Raw genomic sequence first — 15,178 nt, 5'->3', positions numbered from 1 at the left:
TCTCAGCTGGCCAGAGAATGGTGCTAACAATGCCATGTTGTGTGTTTATTCCCCATGCGGGCCATTTACTTCAAAGGTGAATTGATGATCCTTGTGGGTCCCTTCTAACTCAGAATATTATGTAGCTCCTGTCTGCTAGTCTATAATGCACAGGATAAAATCAATAAATTTATGTTCCCTTTCCAAATCATATCCATGTAGGAAGAAAGAACTCTCTTCAAAATGGTCACCCATTCCCAATTCCTGATTGATGGAAAAGGCAGAAAGATTTCACATTCCCCAGTATTCATATAAATTCTTTAGACTAGGGAGACTTTTTTTTTTTTTATCCTTCCCCTTTTAAAATACATCCAAAAAGGTTATAACTTCTGCTTCTTCAGAGAAAATTCTCTGTTCCAGAAGGAGGGCCCACAATGCATATTTTGCCACATTCCCATGGCTATGAAAATAGTTGAATTTAGCATCTGCTTCTCTCTTCTAATGAGTGAGTGTTAGAAATTGATGCAATTTAGTTTCCAATCAATCTAATATAGTTTTGTTGTACAAATTTGCTTTTATTTTACTTACTACAGAAAATGGGGCAGGTTGGGGGGCAATGCTGTGGAGGATATTGTTCATCTGAGTTTTATGTCTCCATGAAACAGCATGGTATGAGTTCACCTGTGGCCCTCAAATAAAATGCACTAATGCTACGCCATACTGAAAGGTAACAAGCTGTGGAAGACACTCTTTGTATTTGTTAGGATGCAGAGGGGAAATTGGACCACCAATTTGTAGAACTGAAAAACAGCATCTAACCAAAGTTATCATTCCTTCCCTTACATCCACTCCTCCTGCTGAAAATCTTCAGTTGTATCTTGTCTTCATTCTAAGGCTATGAAATGCATTCTCTTGGAATCACAGCTACCAAAACATCTTTAGCAACATCCATGCTAAGTAATGCAATCAAGTTAATGTTGTATTTGTACATATACATATACATATACATATACATATACATATACATATACATATACATATACATATACATATACATATACATATATATATGTGGGTATGTAACAATTCTAGTGGAAACAGTATCTGGGCATAATGGTACTTGAGTGTGGAATTTAGAATTTAGCTCATAACAATTCTTGTCATTGAACTATCTTCTGTACAGGAAATTCCTAGCAGAACATTCAGTTTTATATGTGATGAGCCATTTCTGGTGGCCAGCCAAAACTAACCTGTTCAGCAGATGAATCATAAGCCTATGATTTTATAAAATATTTCATGTTCATAAAATTGTATTATGGAAAGATTGCAGGTCAACATATATGAACAACATGCACATACTTCATCTGTTTCATATACCTTAAATGAGACAATTGAGTGTAATACTTATTATATATTTGCTTTTCATTCATGGTCCAACCAATTTATGTCATATTTGAAGTCATCTTTAGTTTCTACAATCCCTTTTCACTTCCCAGCCTGTATAACCCACAAAAACTAATTATATATTTTCCCATTACTGTTGTGTCTCAATTTCATATTTGAATATAATAATATTCAAAATCCCATTATGTTGTATTGATCTCTTTCTATCATCATGGTAGGAATGATGAACAAAGGAGAAAAAAGTTGCAACTATTCTCTTAAAAGAGCAAATAGTGGCAAATAATTCTGTAATTTGTTGAGAGATTTAGTGGAGTAGAAGCATGTATTTACGAACAATTTCAATATGCAGATACTTCTTCTTGCCTATGTTGCAAAAAAATATTTAGAAACATGAAAGCTAAGATCATAGTAATGATAGAAAAAATGTTTTCAAGTACTGAAAATATTTTATTTCTAAGACCAAACATTTTCAATGTTAAATGAATCTTGCCTAATAGATCAATTTCTCTAACAGCCAAAGTGAGAATTCTAAATAAACCAACCCTTCCTTTCATGGAATATTAGATTGATGCAAATGAACACTGTTTCACAATTAACTCTCTTATCAAGAGTTTAGATATAACTAAAAATCCATTTGTAAATATGAAAATCTGAAGGCTATTTCAGTTAAAACTGAAGAATATACATTGATGGCCAAGGTTGACAATGACAGTGAAAGCTTTTCCAAATACAGTAATAACAAAAGGGAAACAAAAGACAGGACTGTTACTAAATGAGGTGGGAAGAACCTGGATAACAGAGAACACAGAGAAGGCAGTGTTAGTGAATGTCTTCTTTTCATCCATCTTCACTAGCAATACCAGGTCTTAGATGTTGACCTTAGATGTTGATTTGTGAGTCTCTGTGACTCACAAATCCACAATAAAGGAATGTTGGAAGGAAGGTTTTCCCTTGGTCAAGAAGAATGGATTCGCAGGACAGTGGGCAAATTTGAGATTGTCAGGTCCATGGGCCATGACAGGATACATCCATGAGTGCTGAGAGTGCACACCATAGTGAGGCCAGTCATTGCATCACCTTTGAAAGGTTGTGGAGGTCAGGAGAGGTTCCTGAGGCCTGGAAGAAAGAAAATACCACCCCAAAAGAACAAAAAGGGGGAAGAGGAACCTTATTTCAGTCAGCCTCACCTAAGTCCCTGGAAGTTCCTGTGGATAACAAGGTGGTCAGAGTCAGCACGGATTCACTGCAGATAAATCATGCTTGACCAACCTAATTGACTTAACCTTTTATGATGACACAACTGCCTGAATGGAGGAGGGGAGTGCAGTGGAACCTCGACTTCAGCAAAGCTTTTGGCACTGTCTCTCACAACATCCTTGTAGGAAAACTCAAGAGGTGTGGGCTGGATGAGTGGAGGTGGGTTGAGAACTGGCTGAATGGCAGAACCCAGAGGACTGTAATCACTGGCACAGGGTTTAGTTGGAGGCCTGTCACTGGCAATGCCCCCCAAGGTTCAGTACTGGGCCCAGGATTGTTTAACTTACTCACCAGTGGCTTGGGTGAAGGGACAGCAGATTTGCTGAGGACACAGAGCTGGGAGCAGTGGCTGATAGCCCAGAGGGCTGTGCAGCCCTTCAGAAGGACCTCAGCAGATTGGAGAGATGGGCAGAGAGGAGCCTTCTGAAATTCAGCAGAGGCAAGGGCAGGGTCCTGCACCTGGGGAGGAACAGGCCCAGGCACCAGCACAGCCTGGGGCTGACCTGCTGGGGAGCAGCTCTGCAGAGAAGGACCTGGGGGTCCTGCTGGACAACAAGCTGCCCATGAGCCAGCAACATGTCCTGGTGGCCAAGAAATCCAATGGGATCCTGGGGGACATTGGGAGGAGCATTGCCAGCAGGTGAAGGGAGGTGATCCTGCCCCTGCACTCAGCTCTGTGAGGCCTCACCTGGAGTGCTGTGTCCAGTTCTGGGCTCCTCTGGCCCAGAGAGACACGGGACTTCCTGAGCAGATCCAATGAAAGAATAGATGATGAGGGCACTTAAGCATCTATCTTGTGGGGAAAGGCTGAGAGAGCTGGACGTGTTCTGCCTTGAAAAGAGCTTGAAAGGGGACCTGATCAATGTCTGTCAGTACCTGATGGGAGGGTGCCAGGAGAATGGACCAGGCTCTTCTCAGACAAGATGCAATGGGCGGAAACTGACACACAGAAGTTCCACCTGAATGTGAGGAAGAACTTATTTACTGTGCAGATGACTAGGCAATGGAACAAATATTCCAGAGAGGTTGTGGAGTGTCCCCCATCGGAGTCACTCAAGAACCACCTAGATTCAATCCCGTGCCTCTTGCTCTAGGGTGGCCCTGCTTGACCAGGGAGATTGGACACTGTGGTCCCCTCCAACCTTACCAGTTCTGGGATTCTGTGATGCAGATTAATTCCTTACTCTGAACATGTCTATTTTAGCATAGCAGCACACTGTATACAAAAAATATAGCAAAAACAATAAAATAACTTTCTACAGATAGAAATACATCAAAGACCATAAAAATCCCAGATAATTTATCCCTGAGAAACTCATGAAACTTACATTTATACACTTTCCCTTCAAAATTAAACAATTCAGTGGAATTTATTACCTGATTTACACAAAGAAATTGCTTCAAAATAGACTAGTTCATGTTTATCAAGTGAATGAGCTGTCTACTTGGGTTTTTTCAACTGAAAAATTAATTTTTATAGGAAATACACATAATTCTATCACACCAATTAGTATATCATTTGAGCAGGTGCAATGAGACCAGGATTTATTCCACTCTTGCAGACACAGCAACCAGTCAGCAGTCTGCAAATCATTAATCTAATTATCAGCACATTGATTCTCACAATGTACCCATTCCTTTTGCACAAGCATCTGACCAAAAAAAGCTAAACGTGAAAAATAATATAACTTCCCTAAAATTAATATATGCCCTCACTTCCCTGATGAAACCCAAACAATTTAGGCAGTCGAAAATACTCTAACCAGTAGGGGATAAAAATATTTCAGTAAGTGTTCCCATGTGTTTAGTATATACTTGATGCACTAAAAATATCCCTCACTGAAAAATTTCTTCTTATCCAATATTAACTACTTGAAAGTTATTTTTAGAGATATTTATTATGTTTTTATTATATGTTTACAATTAACTCTGATGAAAGATCTTCTTGTGTTTAGCAAAAGAGAAAAATTGGCGTCTTATTGTCTGAGAATGTGACAAAATAAAAAATACTTAATAATAAATTTTGAAGATAAACACAATGCAGAACACAAAGGTTCATTCCACTAGTGTATTTCAAAAGCCCTGTCATCACTTCCCCACATTAATTAATAAAAATGTATAAAATAAAAACCATCCCCAATTGTCTGCTTTATATACTCTTTTTATGTATATAAAGATCTTATATATAGTCTTTATATAGTCATGCTCATATCATCTTTATAAAATGTTAACAACACAAAAGCTTTAGCGTTGTTGGTTAGAACCAATAGGATTCACTGAGAAGCTTTTCACATAGCAAACTTCACATATATCTGAAACAGAAAGGGAGGAAAATGGCATCCCAGAATCTGAAATGATGAAATTAACTCCTTCCTAGAGAAATGTTATGGCAGGATATTTACATTTGTTCAGCCATCCTTCAACTGAAGAGTATTCTGAGTTTATGGTGGTTGCTTTCAAGGTTCAGGCTAAGGCAGGTAGGCAGTGTAGTGAAAAATTGGATGACAAGGCTGGCTACATATTTTACAAATTTAAAAAATACTTGGACAAGTACCCAAGGAAGAAATAGCTGCCAGCAGTTAAAAGTAATATTTCTCTTTACATCCTGTTTGCTGAGGTTGCTACTCACAACGCTGACATATCAGCAGAAGGGAATTTGTGTTGGCACCCAAGTTGCTTCAATGCAGAATTTAGATTTTAAGCCATGATTCATTATAAACTGATGGTCCTTAGAATTAATAATTAAACTTTTATAAAATTTATCCCTGTGCTGGGCATAAAGATTATCTTACAAAGATGTGCCAAGGGCTTCAGAGATGATAGGAGCCAATAGGTGAACACAACTGAAATATTTCAGGAGAGTTAAGGCATGTCCTTCTGGAAAGGTGACATGGCCAGCAGCAGAGCTGAAGTGCCTCTACACCAATGGATACAGATGGACAGCAAACAGGTGGAGCTGGAAGCCACTGTGCTGCTAAAAGGCTATGAACTACATGCCTTTACTGAAAGCTGGTGGGATGAATCCCATGATGAGTGTGGGTATTGATGGCTACAGGCTGTTCAGAAGGGTTGCCCTCTACATAAGAAATGAATGGGTTGTGAAGGGCTGGCTCTGAAGAACAGCCACAAACAGGTCAGAAGTTCATGGGTGAGAATCAGAGGCTGAGGTGACAAAGGGAGCCTTGTGGACAGTGTCTGTTAGAGGCTGCCTGATCTAGGGGAGCCTGTTGACAACAACACCTTCTTACTCCAGCCACAGGAGGCACTGAGCTACCAGACCTCATCCTGCTGGGGCACTTCCACCCCCCACATCTGCTGCAAAAGAAGCACAGTGAGCTGTAGGCAATCCAGGGGACTGCTGGAATGCAGGGAGGTAAATTTCTAAGCCAGGTAATGGAGAGCCCTGACAGAGGGGATCTGTTACTGGACCTGATGGTCACAAATGCAAGTGAGCTCATGGGTGATGTCAAGGATGGAGGCAGCCAGGGCTGCAGTGACCATCACTGGTGGAGTCTGCAGTCCTGAGGAATATGGGACAGGTGAATGACACAGTCAGGACCCTGAATTTTAGGAAAACAAACTCCATCTGCTCAAGGAATGTCAGTAGGATGACACGGGAAACTGCCTCAAGGACAAAGGGCCTGGCAGATCTTTCAAGACATTTTCCAAATGCCACAGCAGCTCTTGACTCACAGTAAGAAATCAGGAAAAGAAGGGAAGAAACTGGCATGAGTGAGACAGGACCTGCTGGTTAAAGGGGCAAGAACTCACAAGACAGGACAGGTAACCTGGGAAGAGTATAGAATGCTGGCTGGTTGTGTAGGGATGGGGTCAAGACTGAGGCACAGCTGGGGCTGAGCTTGACAAGGGACAAGAGTACAAGGAAGACTTCTACAAGTATGTCAGCTAGAAAAGGCAGGTCAAAATCTGTACCCTTCTGATGAACGTGGCTGGCAAATTGGTAAAAGTAAAGGATGAGAAAGCTGAGGTACGACAACATCTCTTCCCACAGCTCTTGAGTTCGTGAGCCTCAAGGTGGGGATGGGGGGAGCAAAGTCTCTCCCACTGTACGAAAAGATCAGGTTCATGACCACCTGAGGAACCTGAATGCACATAAGTCTTTAGAGCCTGATGAGATGAATTGTGGAGTCCTTGGAGAAATGTAGCTGCCATGCCACTCTCCATAATATTTCTAAAGTCATGGCAGTCAGGGGAAGTCCCCAGGTGACAGGAAAAAGGGAAACATTTCCCCCATCTTTAAAAAAAGTGAGAGGAGTGCCCTGGGACCTCCTGACCTGCCAGCCTACTGTCTCTGCCTGGGAAGATCAAAGATCACAGAATAGATCCTCCTAGAAGCTGTGCTAAAGAGGACAAGGTGATTTGAGACAGCCAGCACAGCTTCACCAAGGGCAACTCAGTGGCTTTCTTTGAGGGACTGACCAAATCAGTGGAAAAGGAAGGGTTACAAATGTCATTAACCTGGAGTCTGTAAAGCCTTGGATACAGTCTCCCCCAACATCCTTCTCTCTAAACAGGAGATAGAGGGATTGCATTGATGGGTGCAGTAAAATCCTATCACTAGGAGTATGTGGGCAAGTGGCCCAGTAGAAATAAGTTTGGGCAAGAAAAGCAGGGATAAAACACAGTAACAATATTTTAATGAAACTCTATGCTTACAAATTTCCTTACAATAGTTTCTACTTTTCTAGTTACTCAGGGAACAAAATTACATGCTGAGTGATTGTTATCAATGCTCAATACAGATGTGATTCACAGTCAACATTTGTATTTTGTGGGTGTAGTGACTACAAAGCATGTTAAATTCCATTTTCAGAAATGCTAAAATTTTAGTACCCTTAAAGATGCTAGTTTTATTTTAATGTAAATGAATGTCCTAAGTATCTTCTATTTTCTACTAACACAGAAATGGAGATGTGTCTCATTTTCACATAGGCATGAAAGTGACTGTGTTCTTAAAGAACAGAATTAATCCAGGATAAGTTGTCTCTTTCTCTACTGAAACAAGAACTCTGAAATGAAGGCAAACTTTATTTTTCTTATAATTTTAATTTTCTCCATGAAGGGCTTGAAAGAAATGAAAAATTAATTTGTACAGTATGATAAGGCAATTCAAGTGTAAGATTCCAGTCAGGCCTTGCAGACCAGATGGCTTTTAATTTTCTGGCAATGATGTTGATTGGAAGCCAGGATGCAAACTTCTTATTTTAATCAACTTTAGGCAACTGAGGGTTTTTTCTAATCATAGAAGCAGCTGCATACTGGAAGCATCTCAGCATCAATATTACCTTGTGCAGTACATATTAGCCAGGACAAGTACAACTATAAACAATAATCTGAAGTACAGCTCTAGACCACTGGTCACTACTTTGAAAAGTCAAAAAATAAATTTTTGGGTTTAATTAATGTGCTATTCTTCATTCTCAATTCTTCATTTCTTAAAAAAAATTTCTAAAAAACACAAAAATTCTTGATGTTGGTTCAGTATAAAAAAAATAAAAAGAAGCAAAATCTCTGATTCCTTCTATAAAGCAAATAGTTAAGAATTTAATAAGGTTCTCTTTTTGGCATACTTTTAATAGAGTGTTAAATAATAAAGAGTGTTAAATAATAGAGTCTTATTTGTGTTAGCAAGTTAATGATTTGTTTATTCTTTTCAAATTTAGAAAAAAAAGTAGAGGAGTTATCTTGCAGTAAAAATAATGTTACAGTATCAAATTAGGAATTATTTATAGAATAAGAAAAACTTATTTCAAAAGCTAGAAATAGATTTTTGCATTTATTCAAATAGGCATAATTCCAGAGGATATTAATTGAAAGAAACAAATTAATTGAAATTATTTGAACAACTTTGCTTATCTCTTATTTTTATCCTAGGAAGCCTGGAAAACTAGAAAGGTTCTAGATTGCCTAGCTGAATTATCTTCTTTGGCAAATTTTTCACGTTACTATGATAATTAATGTAATATGTGACAAATATTTGTCATGCCTGCAAAAATGATCAATGTTGTTGGAAGATGTACTTAGTTTATCCTCATGATATTTTGTCACAGGCCAAAGATATTTTTTTTCCTCTCCTGTTCTATTATTTCATATTTTTGTTATTACAGTAGTACAAAGAACTCCCCATTCCTAACAGTTCTAAGTAAACACTGATCACAATATACAGAAGACTGTGTCTTCATAAACATTAGTGAATGTATTCCTTATTTGCTCCACATAGAGCATTTTTAATGCACATTATCTCACAGAAAACCTGATGAGGTATTGATGTTTCTTGGAATAGACTTCAAACAAATACCAGGCTGCAAGAACACAATGAAGAGAAGTGATTATTTTCTTTCCTTTTCCTCTTCATATCCAAAAAGCTGGACAAGAAATATGCTGGATCCAGCTTTAAGCCTACCCAGTGCAAGAGGCATAAGGACAAAATGGAGAGAGTCTGGCAGAGGAAGGGCCCCTGGTGAGGTCAGGAGCTGGAGCAAATGGCATTCAAAGAGGATGCTGAGGTAGGTGGGCTGGTTAGGTCTGGAGAAGAGAAGGCTCAGCCAAGGGGGAAACTCACTTCAGACTTCCACAGTCTGGAGAGTGATTGAGAGAAGAGGCAGACTGTTTCTTCCCAGGAGCGCCCAATGAAAGGTCAGAAGGCAATAAATTGAACCAAGGGATAACTTGTTGGGCAAAAGGGAGAAAATTCCTAGGAGGATGTCCACTACTTTCTAAAGCTATGCATGGGGCTTAGGGGATTTTTAAAGTTTTGAACTCATTGACAAATCCAGCAATATATATAACTATGCTGCAACTTCTGATTTCATCTTCAAGTCACTCAATTTTTTATCAACACACTGCAACAAGTCCTCCACCAAATCACACTTTGAAAGACAATCCTAGTCTGAAGCTTTGACTTTAAAAGTGTTCCACATTTGATTTCCTAGCCTTAAAGCTCTGCTTGTTTTTTTCCCAATATAGATATAAAAACAGGAATTATCAGAAAAAAATTTATTATATATATAAACCCTGTGGGTCATTTCCATCACTATTTAGTGCTATCCTTGATATATTTTCTTTTTGAGCTATTTTAGACTGAAAAGTTTCAGTGAAGTTTTCTGCAATAAGCGATTACCTTTAGAGGAGAATTGTGTAATATTATTATTATTCTAGAAAAGAACATTTATGATTAACTACTGAACTGGTAGTTAGCATTTCTTTCATCTCACTGAATAGTGCAAGAGTCAAGATCATTAAATTAAACATTAGACCTTTTCATTAAGGTTGTGGTATTATCACAGTATTATCACAGCTATCAGCTGCTCATGACTCTTGACCAGACTCATGAAAAATAATGTAAATAGCACACTGCAGCAGCTAATCTGTATCTATCACATCTCTTCGAACCAGCAGTTACTCAGATGGACTGAAGTGTGTCTGGCAATCATTTGTGATCCTTTCAGTGTCACAGAAAAGAGATAGCTTTGTGTCTACATTCTTCTCATTTAAACATTGTTACTTTAATAGATGTCTGTTCCATGACATATTAACTATCTAGTTGCCATTTTCCTTTCCCCATTTAATTCTTTCCTGACACACTCCTACATTCCTTATTATCAGAAAATAAGACATATGGCAACAGGATATTGAAATTTTGTCCTGATTATTGTCTAGAATCACTTTATTTGTGACTAGATGCTTCAATTCTGTCAGGACCTTTTAGTCTAATTGTTTGCAGTTCACTTCATATTTCCCTTCTTTGTGATCAGATTTTTAAAAAATAATTTGAATACAGGTATTTGTTAACAAAGCTGAGGTAAATCTTCATAAGACAACTAACACTCAACTAGATTATGTTAAATTTCCTTCTTTTTTGTTAACAAATATCAGATCTTCTGTGGTGCAACATACATAACTCTTTATTGTGATTAAAATATTATTCTAGCCAAGGGACAACATAAAAGATATTGGCTGAAATTTGCAAACTCATGTCTGTGATAATAGAATTATATTTTTGTGTGTTTACACAGTTTTTTATAGGTTAATAGTGATAGTTTTAAAAAGTAATGTGATTTGAAGGCTTTTCTTATATCAAGTTTTTATTTACGATCTCCAGCATTCAGCTGGTTTGTAACTCAGACCAATTTTATATCCTTTTTAAAAAATGGCATTGCAAAATATTTGGACTGCAGATTAATTAATGCATGTTCTATGAGAACATGCATTAACAAGAAAATTTTTAAGTAGTAGTATAAAGAGGACTACTTTTATTTTATAGAATTTGCTCATAGTGGATAACTAAAGAAAAAAGATGTTAAACAATCATCCTTTCAAAACGTTGGCATAGTCTGTGCACTGGGAAGAATACAAAACTAATCAAGGTTTGCTTGAGTGAGAGAAGTTTTCTAGCAGTTAAAGTTGTGAGGGTAAGAAAGATAAATATTTAAAGGACTTCTTTGTGGCAAGATATTCCTGCCCCTGGGGAAAGCCTATGTTAAAGTATATCAAGTAGGTGCTCATGTACATAAGAGCTGGACCACTGAAAAATACTGAAATAACCAACAGGTGAACTGCCAGGATTAAAGTGTCTGGGGAGGATGAGTCTGGCAATATAACATTGAATTATTTTTGGGTTGGTGAGCCCATGATACATCAGGCCATCAGGGAAGAGATACAACCTGTACATGGGCTCATGGCTGAGGGGTGAACTTAGCCACAGACACTGTTGCACAGAGTACTCATGAATGCAAAATAAGTTCTGCAATTAAGCAAGTCAAGCATTAAAAACCCTCTTGCATGGAGAATGGTGGCTGAAATGTAACTATAGAAATACCTTGCAGCATCCATACAGCAAAATCAAACAATGCAAAGGACTGCTAAAAACTACATGGAGAGCAGTGGGAGGTGGGATCTTCAAATTCTGGGGTACACACTGAGTAAAAGCTGCTGCACTAGTCAGCTTTGGGGACTGGTCAGTGGGCTGGCCCTGCTCAAGCAAAACTTTTATGTACTGTGGTAGAACAACAAAATTCCAGTAGTGCAGTTAGAAAATATTCTGAGAAAACCATTCTGGGTTATTTCTGACTCAGGCAGAGGCAAATACATTTGTGGAACTGCTTTTACTCAGGGACACAGATGGACTTTATGGATAATGTAGAAGGATGAGAAAATCCATTGTGTACCCCAAAGGGATTTGATTTTGGATGAGAATAGCAAACTAATTACATTGTATTCTGTAAATTACTATAAAACATTATATATTATCACTTCTCTTGGAGCTACAAGCATCCTTTTCCACCATTACAGATGTGGGGATTTGAGCTCACCTCGCTTTTGGCCAACGTATCAAGATTATTACTGTAAAAATCATCCAGACTAAGGAAGGATGAATTTTGGTGAAGCTGGACTAGTTCAGTGGTGAGGTATTCTAGCACCATACACAACTTTTCCTGAAAGACTGCTAAAACAGTTGGAGCCCAAAGTCACTCAATGAAAGGAACTCAATGGACAATTATAGGGCTGACCCATGGACTTACAGAGTGCATTTTCTTTGTAATACCTGGTACCACTACTGTGGTTTGGGATTAATATGAGAATAGTGTTGATAATTCACTGACCTTTTATTTGTTGCTAATTAATGCTTACCCTAAATCAAGGACATTTCAGTGTCCTGTGCTCTGCCTGTGAGCAGATAGAAAAGAAGCTGAGTTGCAGTGTGGCCAAGGAAGCTGGCCTGAACTGGACAAAGAGATATTCTATACCACAGGACATCATGCCTAGTATATAAACTGGGGAGAGCTGGCCAGGAGGAGCCAATCACTGCTGGGGGATGGGTTGGGCATCAGTCAGCAAGTGGTGAGACCTTGTGTTTTCTATCACTTGCTTATCTGGGGTTTTATTCCTCTTTCTTTGCTATCTCTCTTTTCATTACTGCTAGGAGTATATATTAGCTTATTTCAATTACTAACCTGTTGTTTTCTCAACCACGGGGCTTATATTTTGATATTATATTTCTGATTCTCCTCTCCATGGTACTGGAGTATGGCAAGAAGTGAGCTAGCAGCTGTGTGGCACTTAGTTGTCAGCTAGAGCTAAAACATGAGGTCAGGCATAAGCAAGCAATTTTGTACAGGCCTGTCCAGTAACAAAAAAATTATCCATCAAAACATTCAAAATATATTTTAAAATCAACAATTAATACTCATATTGATGCCTAACTGAAGAAAAGAAAACAAATGGTTTAAAAATTATGTTTTTCATATGTTTTTGAAATGTTTGGGTTTGTGTTGCTATATTAAAAAAGAAAGTGGAAAAAAAATTTCATACTTCTTAAGGTTTTCTAGAGATTTTTTTTTCCATGCTTTCTCCTCTTGAATTCTTCCGTAAAGGAAGCAATAGAAGAATTAGCACTCCACTAAAACTCATTATCAGTGAAGTGATAAGTAGTGATGGATTCACTCTCTATGGATGCTGCAGAAGCTGGTAAAAGGACCAATAAAAAGGAACATTTCTGAACCCTTCTGATAGTTTATTTTTCTTTACTGAACTAAGAGAAACCTCCAGCACCATTTCAGACTAAGCCAGAAGAAATAACATAAATTAAATCAGATATACTAGTCTACTGTTTTATTGACATCATACATATGCAAGAAAGACAGATCTAGCAGAAAGTAGAGAAATGCAATCTCCCCTCCATCACTATTAACACCTCTTCAAGAAAACAAATAGTTCTGTTCTGATAAACTAATCAGACTCTGGATAACAGCAAGATTTCAAATTTCAACTTCACCTACACAATATTAATGGCATTATCCTACTTTTTATTCCTTTACTAATAACAAATGTAGCAATTTTTCATTTATACATTTCTATGGTAAATAATCCAGGGAAAGGCACAATAGGCACTCTTGCAATATTAAGTATGCATATTCTGACCTCTAGAATGCAGTAGAGTGTGCGCATTCCTTCAGTGTGGGCATCTAAATATTATTAGTAAGGCTCCTTGCATATTTACATCTATGAAAAAGATAAATGAAATAAATACAAAAATTACTTTTCCAAATATGTTAGCCACTAGAAATAAAATTCCATTATCACAGCATATGCATAGTCCTTGATTATGATTTGCCTTTTTATGGACACCTGCTGTTCTTAAATGATACCATTCTGCATTGGTAACTCTGTTCTTCCTGTTTTTATTTCTTTCCATTATACTTGACCCAAATAAAGATGCTTTCAATTGCAAGCAAACTAAGAAAACACAAAACAAAAACCCATTGAGGTTTCCCATTGTTACTTTTAGCTCTGGAGAAAAAAAGTAGGGTATTTCCATTGCTGGAGGAACTTGTATAAAACCTGTTAATGTTTTTACAGGTTCAGGGTCACTTTGTTCAATGAAGGAAATTGAAGTGAGTAGCATAATATATTCCAAATATAGGACCTGGGTTAATCTACCTAGACAGCAACCATACTTCCAAAAAAAATATTACAGTTTCTTAATTCCAGAATCTTCTTTGTTTGAACAGTAGAAGCTACACCATCTCATCATAGCTATGAGTTCTGCTACACAAAAGTTGTACAGTAGATGCATAATCCACAACAGCCAGTTCAGCTCAGTTTAGACACATATGTTTATTTGAACTGATCACTGAAGCTCCACCTTGACTGGATTCATGCTAGTAAACTGGAGCTGAAAGTCTTTTTATCCAATAATCTTCCAAGAATATCTAGTATTATTAGACTTGTCTTAACAATTTTTAGTCAAATAGAATGTGCTAGTAAAAGAAATAAATCACCAAACTTATCTGTGAAAATAGTGGAGATCAGGAAGAGAAACTTTATGCTCTCATTTCCTCACTCTGTTCCAGGTATTAAGGGCTATATTGAACTGGCTTGCAGCACTTGACAGAAAAGCTTAAGTTTTTCAGGCTTCATCAAGCATGAAAACAGCATTCCAGCCCAAGCCTTGCAATTTTGTGCTACCATTGAATAACATAACATAACATAACATAACATAACATAACATAACATAACATAACATAACATAACATAACATAACATAACATAACATAACATAACATCATAACATAACATAACATAACATAACATAACATAACATAACATCATAACATACACAACATAATCTTGAAATCTCTATAAATTGCTACTGAAAAATAGGAGCTAAAAATTGTTGAAATGTAACTTTATTTAAAGAAAATTGCTTCTGTAGTTTAATTTTATGAGATTGAAAATACATTGTACTCTTTCTAATGGCTTACACGGACAATTATTTCTTATCTTGTTCTTGAGAGTTCAGTGTACATAAATAATACACACATCTCATAGTCCATTATATGCTCCAGGAAGAACTCAGCCGCATTGGGAGAACTTATCCTGGGATATTTTTGGGCCCACAGGCTGGCTGGCTGGCTGCCTTTCCCTTCTTACTCTTTGCTGTGGCAGGATCAATGGATCCACCTGTAGCTTCTCTTCTATGACACTAATATGTCAAAACATTTTTGAAAAAGTATGC

The sequence above is a fragment of the Oenanthe melanoleuca genome, chromosome Z (genome assembly GCF_029582105.1).
Source record: "Oenanthe melanoleuca isolate GR-GAL-2019-014 chromosome Z, OMel1.0, whole genome shotgun sequence".
Lineage (NCBI taxonomy): Eukaryota > Metazoa > Chordata > Aves > Passeriformes > Muscicapidae > Oenanthe > Oenanthe melanoleuca.
The sequence above is the reverse complement of the archived record's forward strand: the minus strand, read 5'-3'. Positions refer to the sequence as shown.